The 18,183-nt window shown below is 48.4% G+C and overlaps 1 long non-coding RNA gene across 1 annotated transcript in view; it reads right to left on the minus strand.

Annotated features, from left to right (window-relative positions):
- The window catches only part of LOC115275097, a 48,170-nt gene that overhangs the window by 12,521 nt on the left and 17,466 nt on the right, over positions 1–18,183 (minus strand). Inside the window, exon 2 of the long non-coding RNA XR_003901393.1 lies at positions 3,258–3,331. This is a non-coding gene — a long non-coding RNA (uncharacterized LOC115275097). The remainder of the gene's footprint in view (positions 1–3,257; positions 3,332–18,183) is intronic.

Consider the following 18,183-nt stretch of genomic DNA (forward strand, 5'->3'; position numbering starts at 1 on the left):
AATGATTTGATAGATGTATATATTCCAAAACCAACACCACTCATAGTTACAGAACTTTGCTTTTCCTGTGGTGCCCACTTCTAAGATCTACCCTCTTAGGAGCTTTCAAATACAGAGTACAGTAAACTATCTTCACCATGCTGAACATTACAATCTCATTTCATTCTGCATATTCTTGACATTTTAACTAAAAATTTAAAAAGGAAAATCCGTGGGACTCTTGGGCCGCTCAGTTGGTTAAGGATCTCACTCTTGATTTCAGCTCAGGTCATGATCTCATGGTTCGTGGGTGTGATGCGGGCATCAGGCTCTGTGCTGGCAGTGTGCAGCCTACTTGGGATTCTTGGTCTCCCTCTCTCTGCCCCGGCTCCGCTCACTCTATCTCTCAAAATAAATAAATAAACATTAAAATAAAAAAAACAAGAAATCTCCAAGGAAAATGAAAAGGAAAAAGAAAAATCCTAAATTTCAAGATTAAATTTTTTAAACCCTTTCATGTTACAGCTGGTCACTGCAAATGGTCGTGACTGGGAACCGCACGAGCGCGTCAGCGGCCGCGGCGGAGGTAAGAGCTACCGTGTTACTGGGAGCTACTACCCGCTCCACCTGGTCAAGTGTTTTACAAGGAATAATGCAGCGGGCATTACTATCCTGTTTTACAGCTGAAGAAACTGAGGAGTAGAAAGCCAAACAATTGCTTTGGTTTATGTTCACACAGTTAAAAATGGCAGAGTTGGGATTCAAATCCAGGTAGCCAAGCTCCAGAGCCTATGATTGATTGATCGGTTTAAATGTTTATTTTTGAAGGAGAGACAGAGAGACCGCGCACATGAGCAAGGCAGGGGCAGAGACAAAGGGAGACACAGAATCTAAAGTAGGCTCCAGGCTCCACACCATCAGCACAGAGCCCGACACGGGGCTTGAACTCATGGACTGTGAGATCATGACCTGAGCCAAGTCATATATTTAATCGATTGAGACATCCAGGCACCCCCATACCTGCGATTTTAAACTCTGATCCAAGACACTCGATTTTTTTTTTATTATTTATAATTTTTTTATTTCCTTAAGTAATCTCTAACACTAACCTGAGGCTCCAACTCACGACCCTGAGGTCAGGAGTCACATGCTTACTGAGCCAGCCAGGCACCCTGTTTAATTAAAAAAAAAAAATTCCAGGGGCGCCTGGGGGGCTCAGTCAGTTAAGCATCCAGCTTTGGCTCAGGTCATGATCTCAAGGTTCATGGGTTCAAGCCCCGCATCAGGCTCTGTGCTGACTGCTAGCTCAGAGCCTGGAGCCTGCTTCAGATCCTATGACTCCTTTTCTCTCTGATCCTCCCCTCCTCACACTGTCTCTCTCTCTCTCTCAAAAAAATAAATAAAAACATTAAAAAAAATTCCAACTGCTAGATTGGAAATGAACCCTGCGATGCAGCCCACTGACAAAACGCTGTTTAGCAGTGTTTTCTGACCACAGGTCTGATGAGCGCCTCCCCTAGACCAGAGCCAGACCAGGTGATGGCTCCTGTCTTCATGAAGCACGGCTCCGCTGGGAGGCCCAGTACCTTGGATTTCATTTTTACGGGGCTCAGGGGAGGAGGGTCAAGGGGACTGCTGATACAAAGTTTTGGGTTAGTCTTTTATCAAAATGGTGTTCTGGTAGTGTCTCTGCATAAACCTGTGAAGAGTACTTTCTTCCATAGTTTAAAAACACAACACAAGAAATGACAGGTGTTGGCGAGGATGTGGAGAAAGGGGCACCCACTTGCACTGCTGGTGGGAATGCAACCCGGCGCAGCCGCTCTGCAGAACAGTCCGGGGTGCCCTGAGAAGTTAAAAAGAGAACCTATGACACAGCAACGGCACTACTAGGTGTTCACACGATGGACACAGAAACGCTCGTCCAAAGGAACACATGCACTTCTGGGTTTGTGGCAGCGCTACTGGTAACAGCCAAATTATTGAAAGAATCCCAATCAACTGATGAATCGATAAAGATGTGCTATATATGTGTGCGTGCGCATACACGCACACAGGAGTATTATTCAGCCATAAAAAAGAAAGAACTCTTGCCATGTGCAATGACACGGATGGAGCTAGATTAGTATTTTGCTAAGCAAAATAAGCCAGAGAAGGTCAATTACTGTATGATTTCACTTAGGTGTGGAATTTAAAAGGCAAAAACAGGGGGGCCTGGGTGGCTCAGTCGGCTGAGCGTCTGCCTCTTGGTTTTGGCTCAGGGTCGTGGGATGGAGCCCCGGGTCAGGCTCCAAGCTGGGAGTGGGGGCCTGCGTGGGACTCTCACTCTTTTCCTCTGCCCTTCTCCTCTGTTCACGCTCTGTCTCTAAAATAAATAAGTGAAATAAAACAAGCAAAGGGGGAAAAAGAGCGATGCAAACCAAGAGACAGATGCTTAACTAGAGAGAACCCACTGACGGTCCCCAGAGGGAGGCAGGCGGGGGTTGGGGACTAAGGACCGCACTTGGCGTGATGGGCATCAGACGCCGCATGGAGATGCTGAATCACTGTACCGGACGCCGGGCACTAATGTCACACGGTGCGCTAACTCCTCGGAAGTTAAGTAAAAACTTTAAAAAAATGTTTTCACTCTTTGTCACAGCACAGATTGTTTTACCCGCTCAGCAAATAGTTACTGGGCACTTACTATCTGCCAAGCGCTGTGCTGGGCACCAGACGGGCAGCAGCCAACAGGGCAGGAAAGCCCTCTCGTTCCAGAGGGAGAACTGAGACCGTAAAGTGGTGACCTGATAAACAGTCACGGTAACTCGGCAGGTCACAAGGCCCACCTAAAGCCATGTGATGTGCTGGCTGGCATCACTTCACAAGGTGTGATCAGGAAAAAATAAAAAATAGAAAATGAAATAAAATAAGGGGTGCCTGGGTGGCTCAGTCAGTGAAGCATCTCACTCCTGATTTTGGCTCAGGTCACAATCTCACAGTTTTGGAGTCTGAGTCCTGTGTCTGCTCTGTGCCGACAGTGTGGAGCCTGCTTGGGATTCTCTCTCTCTCTCTCTCTCTCTCTCTCTCTCCCTGTCCCTCCCTCCCTCCCTCTCTCTGCCCGTCCCTCCCCAAAATAAATAAATAAACTTTAAAAATTAAAAAAAAATGAAAAAATAAGAAAGAAGGTGTGATCAGAGAAGGTGACACCGGCCTGAGACCAGAAATGTGGGATGAGGGTGAGGGCTGAGAAAAGGAGCTCAGGCACAGGGCACTGCCCCTGGCAAACGTGTGCTTACCATTCAGGACTTTCACGACGTGGCCTGGGACCTCTGTCCTTGCACCTCGGGTCCTGCCTTTCCAGACTGAGGTTCTACAGAAACACAAACCAAAGGTGGAGGGCTGGGTTGGGAGGGGTGGCCTCGGGGGTGGGGTTGGCAGGAGCGTGAATGATGGAAAGTAACTGTTGGAAGGAGAGCTGTGGAATGAACCCACTGGAGAAACAGGACGGCGTTTCAATCAACTTTCTGCGGAAACGAATGAGCTCATCACCGTGGCCCTCTTGACCCCGGGGAGGTGAGGGTAGGACTGCCCGGACCCCCACGGGTGTAGACCGTTCCCATACAGACACACTCTTGGCTGCTTCAGAGATGAAGTTCAAGTTTGAGACCAACTGAGTTCAGCTCTCAGAAGAATCCATGAGCCACAGATAAGAACTGATTTCTCACCTTTTTCCAAAAGGAAAGGAAAAAAAAAGGCTGAGAGGTACCACAGTTGGGGTAGCTCAAAAGAAAGAGAGAGAGTCCATTAAATTGGGTTTCAGTGGACAAAGACTTTAAGAAACGAATAACTGCGCACAGGGTTGGGATTACTACACAGCACTCACACTAGGGGTCCTTCGACATTGTAGTGACCAGCCAGTAAGGCATACGAAACTACATTCTTTAGGGTTTTATAATTTAATAGTGCTTAGCAAACATCTGAAGAGCCATTAAAAATCACACTGCAAAAACAAAATCACACTGTATTTGCTTTCAGTATTTCTCCCACTGCTCTGTGTTTCTCATTATTAAGTAGCCTTTGTTGGGAATGTCCACAATGACAGTTTCTCTTGTGTCTCTCAAGTGTGAAATGTCTTAGGCTCCAAAAGTTCAAGGAACCCTTCGATGTAGTTTCATCTGGGTAATTCGGCGTTACCATGTTTTCCCTTAGCTTCAGACTGAAAACACGGATCACAGAGAGACGCGCCGAGACACGGATCGAAGAAACAGAAGCTCCCAAAGAAAAATGGTAACAGGTGAAGGAAAAACTAGACTAATCCAGAAAATTCTAAGGAAAAAAATCCTATTTTTTTTGCCTTCGCACAGAAAGGAATCTTCATCCCGGGAAAAGCAGGAACTACTCTTATTTGTCTCCTGGAACAAGACTCCAACACAGAAATGAAATGCATTTCACAAAAGGGAAGAGGTCTTTCCTTAATTAGTAACTGAAAATCTAAAAATCAGTAGGTAATACAGGTTAAATTCAAAACAACAGTACATGGTAACAGAGCATTAAACCTTTACCCATAAAATTACAGCTTCTTATACAACAGAGAAATTACCCCATACCGAATTCTCTAATTGCTTCCATCCACAACTATCAGCATTCCCATTATCTTCATATAGAGGTTCAAATATTCTTATAATAGTTTTAGCAATACATTGAAGTTGTAATAGTAGCTTATCACTTGCCTTAAGGCTTTTACTCACATTAAGGAGTAATAACTAATACGGAAACCACAGGGTCCCACGTGCGGGCCTGTGACAAGAAGGGTCCATGCGATCACCAGCCAATCCTCAACAGAAACCCCCTGATGTGCTGAAAGCCAAAGCTCAGAGTCTCATAATTCTTCCCATCCCACAGAGACAGAAATAAAAACCCACGGTTTGCTTTATACCTATCTCCCTCCAATAAAAATTCCACTTAAAGGTCACCTACTTCTTCTGTTAGAAATTTTAACTTTGGACACAGAATTAACTCATCCATACATGTGATCAAGGCAAGGGCTTTTTGAGGTATGTTCAGTGCATCTCCAGACACCTGAACTTTCACTGTAAGAGTTTACATTCGGATGAGCCTTCAGATGAGTTTCGCCTTCTGCCCTGCCCTCAGAGAAAGCAATTCTGGGCATTGTTCTTTTGCATTCCACTGCAGCTGAGTCCGTCCAAGCTGCTTCAAGACCTTGGCGACGTTCAGAAGGGAGCTCTCATGTTGGGCTTGCTTCTTGCCCATTTGGTTCTTCCTAAAATGACTCTGAGGTTTTGTCTTCTGACCCTGATGCTTGACACACTACTTTACAAAGTGAGAAATGAATTGCATCAGAGCAAATGGGACCCAGACAACAGCCAGGGGGGTTTAATGCGGGAAGGCTGGAATGAACACCCCAAAACTGGCCAATGTTATTCTCCATATGAATGGGTCCCAAGAGCAGACACGTCACACTGCTCTGTGAATGTTCAAAAGCATTTGAGTTTGGGAAGTTCTTTGTAGATTTTGGATGCTGACCCTTTATCCAGTATGTCATTTGTAAATATCTTCCCCCATTCTGTCGGATGCCTTTTAGTTTTGTTGATTGTTTCCTTCACAGTGGAGAAGCTTTTTATCTTGATGAGGTCCCAATAGGTCACTTTTGCTTTTATTTCCTTGCCTTCAGAGACGTGTCGAACAAGAAATTGCTGCGGCTGAGGTCAAAGAGGTTGCTGCCTGTTTTCTGCTCTACGGTTTTGATGGTTTCCTGTCTCACATTTAGGTCTTTTATCCATTTTGAGTTTATTTTTGTGTGTGGTCTAAGAAAGTGGTCCAGTTTCATTCTCCTGCATGTTGCTAATTCTTCCAGCACCATTTGCTAAGGAGACAGTCTTTTTTCCACTGGATGCGCTTTCCTGCTTGACAAAGATTAGTTGGCCATACATTTGTGGGTCCAATTCTGGGTTCTGTATCCTGTTCCATTGGTCTAGGTGTCTGTTCTTGTGCCCGCACTATACTGTCTTGATGACTATACTGGTAATGTAATGACGTAGTAGAGGTTAAACCCAACACCCAAACAACAAATAATCCAGTGGAGAAATGGGCAGAAGACACGAATAGACACCTTTCCAAAGGAGACATCCAGATGGCCAACAGACACATGAAAACATGTTCAACGTCACTCATCATCAGGCAAATACAAATCAAAACTACACGGAGATACCACCTCACACTGGTCAGAGTGGCTAAAATTAACCCAGGGAACAACAGATGCTGGCAAGGGTCTGGAGAAACGGGAACCCTCCTGAACTCTTGGTGGGAATGCAAACTGATGCAGCCGCTCCGGAAAAATGTGGAGGTTCCTCAAATATTAAAAATAGAACACCCTATGACCCAGCAATAGCACTGCTGGGAATTTATTCAAAGGACACAGAAGTGCTGATGCACAGGGGCACATGTACCCCAATGTTCAAAGCAGCGCTTTCAACAACAGCCAAATTAAGTAAAAAGCCCAAATGTCCATCAACTGATGAATGAATTAAGAAGATGTGGTTTACATACACAATGGAATACTACTCAGAGATGAAAAAGAATGAAATCTTGCCACTTGCAACAACGCAGATGGAACTGGAGGGTGTTATGCTAAGTGAAATAAGTCAGTCAGAGAAAGATCTCCTGTGTTTTCACTCACATGTGGAACATGAGAAACAGAAAACCACATGGGAAGGGACAGGGAAAAAACAGTTTATAAGCAGAGAGGGAGGCAGGCATAAGAGACTCTTAAATACAGAGAACAAACTGAAGGTGGGGGGGGAGCGGGGAGGGGGAAACGGGTGATGGGATGGAGGAGGGCACTTGTTGGGATGAGCACTGGGTGTTGTACATAAGTGATGAATCATGGGCATCTACCCCCAAAACCAAGAGCACACTGTGTACATTGTATGCTAGCGAACGCGATGATAAATTCTATTTTTTTAAAAAAAGACATTTGAGAACTTCGGGGCCCTTCCTCGTTGTTTGTTAAGGCCTTTGGCAGAAGAGCAATAACACCACGTATATGTCGCCCAAGTGAGCGCAGGTCCAAGAGCCGCGGGTACGCTGAGCACTCCTGAGGTCAGCAGCAGGGACAGCAGCGCCCAAGCTCCTCACTGGGCGCTCTGGTTACACTTCCGGCACAACTACACAGAGAGTGACAACGGCCATTGGAATTAAAAACCTGAGAAACTAGAAAGATCAGCACCACCTGTGGAAGACATGACCGCCTACCTTAGGAAAACCCCAAGAACAGTCACTGCGCGTACCGCACCTGAACTTACCACTCACCGGGCCAGCGCTGCTCCAAGCGCCCCTGTCCTCGCAGACGCACGACCGCACGTCGCGGCCAGGAAAGCCAGCGCTGACGGAGGACGCGCGGGGGCCGGTCCCGAGCAACACTCTGCCGCTCACGCACGTGCAGCTGTGGTGGTAAAACGTCACACCTCCTGAGTGTTTGTGACAGGCCAGGCGCTGTCAGACACTTGTCCATACTCTTAGCAACTTTCAGAGATTTTAAATACTATTTGTGCCATGTTGCAGGAGAGTACAAATTACTCATGACATCTCACCACAGACGTATTTCTCTAATATAGCGTATATGTAATTATATGTAATTTAATACTATACATGGAGTTTCATATCGTAGATTAACATTGTGTTATATTTTTATTGCATTACATATTAATATATTTCACACAGTATGTGTATAAGGTGATACATGACATATTACATTATATATAACTTAGTGCACAACACTACACCAGATTTATGATACAAACTCCCTAACAGGACACATAGTAACAGGCATATTAGATGCTTCCAGGAGGGGCCAGTGGAGCAATGGATAACGCGTCTGACCAGGGTTCAGAAGACTCTAGATGCTTCCAGGAAGGGGCTGTTACCGGGGAATCCTTTTCCCTGTACCGGACCTCAGTTCTCGAGAAGAGCAGGATTACTTATCACCCCGGTCCCGGCCAGGCCCTCGCTGGCCTGTGCAAGGGCCACGCGTTTCCTCACTTTACTGCTCCCCCTTGGCTGCACCTCCCTTCCCACCATCAGCAGCGGTCCCAGTATGTTCAAGGCATAGCCTTTTGTGCGTGTGTGTTCTTGGAAAAATGCGTAAATTGCTTGGGGCACATTATTTTTAACTGATGTAAACAGTATTAGGATGGAGACCTCATTCAGTGTTCCCCCAGCCAGAACTCTTTTGAAGACCTAGTCACACTGCTGTTTGTGCCTAGTGCACAGATTCCGGTGTCTAGTGTGGCCGCTGTACCAGTCAGAGGGGCTGACACGCCCGCGACTCACGCCCCCTGCCCACTGCAGACTGGCAGGAGGGCTCCGCTCACCGGACTCGCCCAGGGCCCCACGCACCAGCTCTGTCGCTGCCAGCGGCGACGCTGGAGATAAAAGAACGTAGCAAAGGCGCTCCTGGGGGGCTCAGTCGGTTAAGCCTCCGACTTCGGCTCAGGTCAGATGTCACGTTCGTGGGTTCCAGCCCCGCGTCAGGCTCTGTGCTGACAGCTCAGGGCCTGGAGCTGCTTCCGGTTCTGTGTCTCCTTCTCTCTCTGCCCCTCCCCCTCTCATGCTCTGTCTCTCTCTGTATCAAATATAAGTAAAACATTAAAAAAAAAAAAGAACGTAGCAAAGCATACGCTGTCTTGATTCCCATCTGGACGTGATACACCCCCTCTGCCCATATTCTAATGGCCAGAGCATGTCACATGGTTCTACCTAACTTTTAATGGCGGGGAACTTCAGTCCTACGGAACAGCCGTGGGCAGTCCCACACGCCTCCCGCTGCCTTCCCCTCCCTGCCGCCCCAGCAGCGATGAACACCCCTGTACGTGTCCCCCCAGGCCCCCTGGACCACCACTCTGCACGTGCCCAGGAGCGGGGTTTCTGGGCAGGCGGGCGTGTACTTAATTTCGGTAAGAGGACCCTGTCACTGTCCACAGTGGCTGCTCCAGCACACGTACGAGCAGGCACGATGGGGCATTTATCCCCACATCTTGCCAAAGCTTGACAACGACCAATTTTAAAAATTTTGCCAAACACGTGTAAAAATGATAGCTACTACTGCTCTAAATTCTAATGAGTTTAAGTATCTCTTCATATGCTTATTGACTTTAGATATCTTCTTCTGTAAATTGCTTGTTTATATTTTTTTCTATTAGAGTTTCTGTATCATTCTTATTGATTTTCAAGAGCTGCTTATAGAAATTTTTACTGTATATCCTTTAGTATCTTTTGGATGTGGACTAATATGAATATGTGCACATTCCTGTTCTGCCAGAAAGTAATCGATTATTTTAATGGACTGCATCTCATCTCCCAACTCTTTGGGGAAAAAAACGTCAAGAACGGAATAGGCCAGGCTTGAATCATGAGCCTTTCCTAGACCAATCAAAGGTGAGTGGGAAGGTGGACCTACAAAATGACAGCTTTCACCTCCTTATTTCAGTTCATCTCATTTCATTTCACTTCAAAGAGAAAGTGTGTGTGAGAGGGGGAGAGGGGCAGAGGAAGAGAGAGAGAGAAAATATCTTTTTAAAATTTTTATTAATTTTTAATGTTTATTTTTGAGAGAAGGAGAAACAGAGCCTGATCAGGGGAAGGGCAGAGAGAGAAGGAGACAGAGGATCTGAAATGGGCCCTATGCGGACAGCAGAGAGCCCAATGCAGGGCTAGAACCCACGAACCATGAGATCATGACATAAGCCAAAGTCAGATGCTTAATCAACTGAGCCACCCAGCGCCCCGAGAGAGAGAGAAAATATCTGAAGCTGGTTCCATGATCAACAAGGAGACCAACGTCAGGCTCAATCCCACGGTCCTAGGATCATGACACGAGCTGAAATCAAGAGGCGCTCACTTAGCCAGCTGGATGCTCAACCAACTGAGCCACCTGATAGCATCTCTTCAAACCACAAGGCAGGAACAACAACAAAAACTTTCCCAGAACAAGTTGGGGGGAAGTGGGTGGGAAGGAAAGAATGGATACTCTTCTGGGCAGACAAAGCAACAGACGATTCCTAGCTTACTGTTTGATGTAAGAAGTAAGGTCATATATCCAGGATACTTCTGACTGCAAGCGACAGACAGTGGAGGTTTTTGTTTTTGTTTTTAAGAACATTTTGGGAGGACCTGGGTGGCTCAGTCAGTTGAGCTTCTGACTCTGGATTTCATGATCTCATAGTTGTGAGATCAAGCCCCCATTAGGCTCCATGCTGAGCACGCAGCCTGCTTGAGATTCTTGCTCTCTCCTTCTGCCCTTCGGTCGCTTACTCAGGAAGGGAGGGAGTGAGGAAGGAAGGAAGGAAGGAAGGAAGGAAGGAAGGAAGGAAGGAAGGAAGGAAGAAGGAAGGAAGGAAGGAAAAAGGAAAGAGAATGAACATATTGGCTCCAGTAACTCAGAAGTCTAGTGGGTAATGGGACAGTTGGATATAGGTGTGCGGATAATGTCATCAGATCTCCATCTTTCTTTCCATCTCTCCCAGAAGTTCTCCCAATGTGTATGTGGTGGCGTCCAATAACTGAACACATGTAGCAACTTAAAGACTTAACCCTAAAGACAATGGTTCTTTCCCATTGTTCTGGTAGGAAAAAAAAATGCAGCCCTAGGCAGAAATTCTGATTGGCCCAACTTACACCACATGCCCTTCCCTGGACCAATCACTGTGGCTAGAGAGATGGAATGGTCTGACTGATCATGCGTGCTAGCTGGGCTCACTCCACCTGACACTGCAACGACAGGTCGCCCCAGAGGGACATGAAAGAGAGAAAATACAATGGACAGGCAGGACCTGGAAATGCCAGATTTCTGTCTCATTCGTTACGTTAGTATGGACAAAGATTTAAAGGGGGGGAAAGAAACCATTCAAGAGCTGGCAAAAAATACTGCTGAATGAAAGAATCAGAGACTTGGCAAATGCCTTTCCAACCATGATGCTAAAATTCAATGCCAGAAAGACACTGGCTCATATTAAACTTCCATAGCACGAAAATAAACCAAACCACCAGAATCTCTCTAAGCAAGATCAAGAGACTAATGACAGGTGGGCGTGGGGGATACGTTACCCACAGGTCAACAAAGCACTGGCACCCCATTTATGCCAGAGCTCTTAGAGATGAGTACAAGATGGACACCCCGATGGAAGTCTGAAAAAATGCCATGAACAAACAATTCTGAAAACTTAGGGCGATGTAACACCTTGTGGAAGATGTGACTACTAAAACTTGTAAAAGTCTGAACTCCCAGTAGAAAAGTCAGCGTGCTCAACCATGGCTGGTCGAAGTGTAAATTGGTCCAACCTTCTGGGAAGACTGGGTGGCTCTATGGAAGAGTGAGGTTCACTGGTTCATTCAGCAAATATGACTTGGGTGCTCAGTGTATGTAAGACATGATTCCACGCACCCGAGAAGACAGGTGAACAAGCAGACAGTCCCAGCCCCCTTGGGAGTCCACGTTCCACAGGGAAGGTAAAGGTTAAAAACCAATGACAAGAAGGGCGCCTGGGAGGCTCAGTCAGTTAGGCGTCTGACTTCCGCTCAGGTCATAATCTCATGATCCATGAGTTCGAGCCCCATGTCGGGCTCTGTGCTGACGGCTTGGAGCCTAGAGCCTGCTTCAGATTCTGTGTCTCCCTCTCTCTCTGCCCCTCCCTAACTTGTGCCCTTTCAAAAATAAACACTAAAAAAATAAAACCCACACACACACAGAAACAATGAACAAGACAGGTATGGCCATGTTCAGTGCTACAGGAAAGTGGGGGGATGGCTTGAGAGTAGGTAGCAGGAGATCTGAGCCGAGCCTGGAGTGAATTTGGAGGCAGTGACATTGAACCTAAGATGTTTCACCCAGATAATGTTTAACCTCATAAATGTGTGTTGAATGAAGAAATGAATCTCAAGTTCTGATGCAGAGCTACCTGGTCAAGGTTGGGCCAACTTACACTTCTGCTCACATGTGTAGGTGAACCGATTTTCCGACTGGAAACTGGCAGATGTTTTAAATTGCTATGATTCACACCAATTGGCGGTGCCAGCCAAGCAAAGGGGGTGCCGGCCAAGCAAGGAGCCGGAAAGTGTGTTCCAAAGTGGGGGTGGGGGGAAGGAGAGAGGGAGGGGGAGAGAGAACATATTGGTTCCAGTAACTCAAAAGTCCAGTCTCTCTCTCTGCATGTGCGAAAGCCCTAAGATGAGGTAGGACAGAACTGGTCTGGGGGAGGAAAGGTCACAGTGACGGAGGCACGACGGGGAGGCCTGCGTGGGCTCCACTGAGAGACCAGGCGCCACGTCACCGAGCACAGCACGGCCCACTGAGCGAGCAGCCGGGCCCCCAGCTCAGGGCCCCGCATTTCAGAGCCCTTCGCTTCGGCCGTCTTCCGTCCCTCTCTCCAGAACAAGGCATCGGCCATGCCGAAGAAACATGCCCGCCTCGAGCCAGTGTCCGGCCTGGACAACACTTCCAATACTCAAATCCCTGGAGTCTTCCGCCTGAGAAGCCCCCACCTGCTTGCAGGGCTTCTGAAGTCTTCTGTTCCAGGGACACCTTTCCAAGGGTAGACGGAGTCCTGAGCCTGAGGAGTGACCAAGAAACCCAAGGGTGTGGATGGTTTGGACACAGACAGCTGGGGCGTCTACACACAAGCACGCAAAGTCCCTTGCAGGGTGAGACCCAGGCAGGGAAGAGGAGAAAGAGCAGGGCCCCTCGAATGTTCCAGGAGGGAATCATCAAAAGCTTCTGGAAGAGGGACGTTATCCTAAGAGCGGCGGGAGGCCTGCTGAAGGCTTCTCATTAAAGGCACGGACACGAACAAGCATGGGTTTGAGAGGATCCTTCCGGCTGCAGTGTGGTGGACGGCTGGGGAGGAGCCAGAAAGGAAGGAGGGTAATCAAGTGCGGGGTGCTGGAATCCAGGACAGGCGAGGTGGCAGCGGAAAAGTGAAAAGGGGAGAGAAAACAAACACGGTGATGGACTGGTTAGGAGTTAGAGAGACGGGGTTTTCTAGGTGCTGCCTCTGGGGCAGGGAGCTGGACGAGGGCCCCACCTTGGGAGGCAGCGGGGAGATCACGGGCATGGTGGCTTCGCTGCCTTTGAGACTCCAAACTTAGGTGCCAAGTGGCAACGGGCTGACTGGCTTGAGGGGGACACGTCTGAGCCATGAGGCTGTGTGTCCCCTCCCGGAAGAAGCCACCACTCCTCTGTCATCCTCGCCACTAAGAAGGAAGACAGGTGCCACCGTGAAACCAGTACATGCCATTACCTGAACGGCTCTGGCTGCAGAGAAATGGAAATGGAAAAAGAAAAGCCGCATCTGCGAATCGATGAGGTAGGACAGTTAGGTCAGGAGCGTGGCTTCTTGTGGCCCCAGCTGCTTCTGCGCGAGTGGGTGCTGCCCTTGTCCACGTGGGCCCCCGTGGCTCAGCACGAGGACAACATTCAGGAGGGGAGTTCCAGTCCAGATCTGAGGCCACCGGCTGGAAGCGCAGAGGCACCAAGGAGAAACGAGAGACCCCACCGTGCCCTGTCCGAGTTCCCCACCCACAGGAGCCACCAGGATAATAAAGGCCACTCGAGGAGGGTGATTTGTACCCCGTCACAGTACCTGGAACGGTGGACAATCCTTTGAAGGAGCTGGTCTGTGACGGAGAGAAAAAACATAGGGTGGCGACCAGAGGAGATCAGGTCAAGGCAAGATGGTTCTGTTTTGCTTTGCTCTTTAAGGCGGAAGCAAGCTGAGCGTGTTTAAATGCTAAAGGGGGAAAAATACTATTCTGAGAAGACAACACTGAATCTGCAGGTGGAGGAGGGCGGCCGGGGGACGGCCACACGCCCAGGTCAGGGGTTCGCACTGTGCACGGACGGGGCGCTTCTCTTACAACACGCAGGGGGGAAGGGGCGCCTGGGGGGCCATCGATTAAGCATCTGACTTTGACTCAGGTCATGATCTCATGGTTTGTGGGTTCGAGCCCCTCAGTCTGGCTCTGTGCTGACAGCTCGGAGCCTGGAGCTGCTTCAGATTCTATGTCTCCCCCTCTCTCTGCCCCACCCCACTCGCACTCTGTCTCTCTCTCAAAAATAAATAAACATTAAAAAAAATAAATTTCTAAAAAAAATGCAGGAAGGAAGCTGTGGCAGAGGGGCCAGAGGCTGGCAAGGGTCTGCCTCAGGGGTGTGGATGTGACGGGGCACGGCCGTGATGGCCTCCAGGATCTCTCTGCCATAGCAGGCAACTGGTGGAGAGCAGCAGAGTCAGAGGTTTGGGGAGAGAAAGAATGTCTGAAGCATCCTTGCAGAGAAAGGGAGTATGTGCCGACCAGAAGGAGGAAGCAGGAGGTAAGGACAAACTGTCTGGTTGATGTTGGTGATTAGGAATTTCTAGGACATGGGTTACCCTGTTGTGTGCTTTCTCCTCTGCTGGCCTTAGCCACCCGTGTAGGCGTGACAGGGAGTCACCCAGGGTCAGGTTCCGAAAGCATATGCGGCAAAAGGACGACAGGGCAATGGAATTAGGACACCGGCAAGGAAGAGGTCACACAACAGGCCTCCAGCGCTAAACTGGAGGAGGAGGGACACCATGGCGGGCTGCGTGGTGCTGAGCGAGCATCCCCACGTCGAGGAGCTCACGTGACGATGAGCGTCGTGTGGACCAGTGCGGTGTCCTGGTCCGTACTAGAGGAGCGCGGGGACCGCCACTCCATCCGACATCCAGGAAAATGCTGACCAGACTGAAAAATCAACAACTGTTCTTGGATCTGAGAAAGGAGGGGGGGGTGAGGACATGTGGCAAACCACTGCCTGAGGCTGGAGAGAGGGGCCAGCAGATGCGGGGGGCAGATGCACGAGGAGAGGGAGGCCCACCGCAGGGGGAGCGGCGCCGGCAGGGGACCCCAGGCTGGACGGATGGCGTCCGGAGGCAGAAGCCCAGTCCTGGAAGGGCCCCCACGGTACCAGGAGTTGTAACAGCGGGAGCTCGACCAGATTCCCACAAGTGTCTGTGAAAACCCCCCTTGGACTTCCATCCAGGGAGGGGAAAAGGAACCATTTTTAAACACCCCAGAGCCACCTGCTCTTGACAAGACCTGCCTTCAGAGGAAAGTGTCAGCCAGAGCCAAGGGCCCCGGGGCAGGCAAAACCCCCATCACAGCCAGTCCGTCCCGCCTATGTGGGGAGACACGGCCTGAGAAACACCGCGACGTTCACAGCCCAGAGACAGAAGCTCACAAAAGGCCAAGGGACAAAGATCAGCTACAGAACGCTTCCCCTCCCCCACACCTCTCACCACCACCTTACTAAACGGCCCATTTACTGTCCCTCCACCCAGTACATCAGGAGAAAAGGACGAGGCATACCTAAAGGCAAGGAAAAAAAAAAAAAAGGAAAAGACAGAGCACTGGAACCAGACATAGCAGGGATGTTGGAACTGTCAGACAGGAAATTTAAAACAACTAAGAAAATATACAGGCACACCTCCTTTAACTGCACTTTGCGGATACCGCATTTTTAATTACAAAAGGAGGGTTTGTGGCAACCATGTCGAGCAAGTGCATCAGCACCATTTTTCCAGCGGCAGTTGCTCACTCCGTGTCTCCGTGCCGCATGCGGGGAACTCCTGCCGTATTCTGAGCTCTCCCATTATCACTGGATTTGTTAGGGTGACCTATGATCAGTTGTCACAACCTGCTGAAAGCTCAAATCACGGTTAGCATTTTTAGCATGAAATACTTTATATATTTATTTATTTACTTTATTTATGTCAATTTTTTAAATGTTTATTTATTTTGGAGAGACAGAGATAGAGCACGAGGAGGGGAGAAGTAGAGGGAGACACAAAATCTGAAGCTGGCGGCGCGGAGCCCGAACGGGAGGCTCGAACCCAACCTGCGCTGATCCTGAGCTTAAGCGACGGAGCCAGCCAGGCGCCCCAGCGTGACGTACTTCACATGAAGGCATGGGCATTGTTTGCGCAGACGTAATGCTGTCGCACACTGAATGGAACACGTTACACTGTAAACGAACTTTATATGCACCGGGAAACCACCAGGTTCACTTCACCTGCAGCATTCGCTGATTCGTGGCGGTCTGGACAGAAGCAGGCCCACAACGCCTCTGATGTGTGCCCGTGCCACGTGCACTGACACATCGGGTGGGCGGTGCGCAGGAAGGGGGGGGCGGTGTGGCAGGGGTGCAGGTCCTAAGGACCAAAAATGCTACAGATTGCAAAAGCGCTGAAACGAAGAATGCCCTCGGCGGGCTCACCAGCTGACGGGGCGTGACTGAGGACAGCGCTCCGAGCCGGAGGACGCCTCAACAGGAGCCTCAGAATCAGACACGCAACGAGAACTAGCGCTGTGACGTGTGACGGGAATTCCAGATGGAGGAGCGAGAAAGCAGCAGCAAAAATATCTGAAACAGTCATGACTGAGAAGTTCCCCCGAACTAACGTCAGACCGAGAGCCACACGGTCAGGGAGCGCGGAGAACACGAAGCAGGATTAATGCCAAACAAACACAACACAACAAAACTACACTTAGGCACAGGATTTCAAACTCTGATGTTCAGAAAATCAAAGATGAACAGGACAAGTCCTTAAGAGAGCCGGAGGGAAAGACCCACCTTACCCACAGAGGACGAAGGCTAAAATTATATTCGACTTCTCCTCAGAAACCATGCGAGCAGAATAAAATTAAATTTTACAACGCGTTCAGGAGAGAAACCGCCCCCCCCCACCTACAGTTCTGCGTCGTGTGAAGGAGAAATAAGCATCTTCTCAGACAGAAACACAACAGATGCACATGGGGGAAGGGAAGGGAAAATAAGACCAAAACAGAGGGGGAGGCAAACCGTAAGAGACTCTTAAACACAGAGAACGAACCCTCAGAACAAACTGAGGGTTTTGGGAGGGGAGGCGGGGGGAGGGGGGGACCTGGGCTGGATGGGGGACGGGCATGACGGAGGTCGCTGGCCGGGATGCGCGCTGGGGGTTGTACGTAAGTGACGTAAGTGACGCATCACTGGGTTCTAGTCCTAAAACCAATACACTCTGGATGTCAACTAACTAGGATGTGAACAAATAAACTTTAAAAAAAACCTCAGACCAACAAATATTGAGGGAATTTGTTGCCCGTAGACCTGCCTTGCAAGAAGTGTTAAAAGTCCTTTAAAGAGAAGAACTCTAGTGTGATCAAAGTCAGATATACCTAAAGTAAGGTAGAGCATCAGAGCAGGATCGTGAAGATAAAAACTCTGTATTTTATTTTTCATATTCTTAATACATCTTATTGTTCTTAATATATTCTTAATACTCTTAATAATAGATCTTAATACTTTGTTCAAAATAGTATTAGCAATAATATATCCAGTTATGCCTGTTCATGTCGATGCATGTGCTTACATACGATTGTGTGTAAGTGAAATGAACGGCACCAACAATACAAGGATGGGAGGGAAGATTAAGAAAGTTTCTTATCATAAGGTTCTCGCGCTACCTGTGATGTGGGACCGTGGAATAGTGTTACCTAAAGAGGATGTAAATTCGTTCTAACGGTATGTTGCAAACTCTAGGTCAACTATTAAAAATAGCCTATCGAATCCAATGATGTATAAAAAGAATCATACGCTATGACCTGGGGGGTTTATCCCAGGGATGCAAGGAAACGAGGCTCAACATCTGAAAATCAATGGAGGTGATGCATGCCCACATGATTAACAGATGGAAAAAAATCACGTGGTCGTATTAACAGATGCAGAAGAGGCATTTGTCAAAACCCGGCACCCACTCGTGATAAAATCTCTTAGTGAACCAGGAAAACTTCCTCACCTTTATAAAGAACGCCTGCAGCCCTCCCTCCCACAGCTGACCTTGTACTGAACGGCGAGAAACTCAAAGCTTTTCCACTGAAATAGGTGTAATGGGGGATGTCCTTCTTCCCATGCTTTTCAACACTCTACAGGGATTTCTAGTTAATGCGAATGAGGAAAGGAAATAAAAGGCATACAGTTTGGGAAGGAAGACACAAAATTGTCTGTTTGCAGATGACATGATCGTGCATGTAAGAAATCTAAAAGAATGGGGGGGAGACTCTGAAAACTAATGAGCAATGATAGCAAGTTTGCAGGATTCAATTTAAAATGCAAAAGTAAACTGCTTTACCCATGTCCCAGCAATGAATAAG

This window comes from Suricata suricatta, chromosome 12 (assembly GCF_006229205.1).
Source record: "Suricata suricatta isolate VVHF042 chromosome 12, meerkat_22Aug2017_6uvM2_HiC, whole genome shotgun sequence".
Lineage (NCBI taxonomy): Eukaryota > Metazoa > Chordata > Mammalia > Carnivora > Herpestidae > Suricata > Suricata suricatta.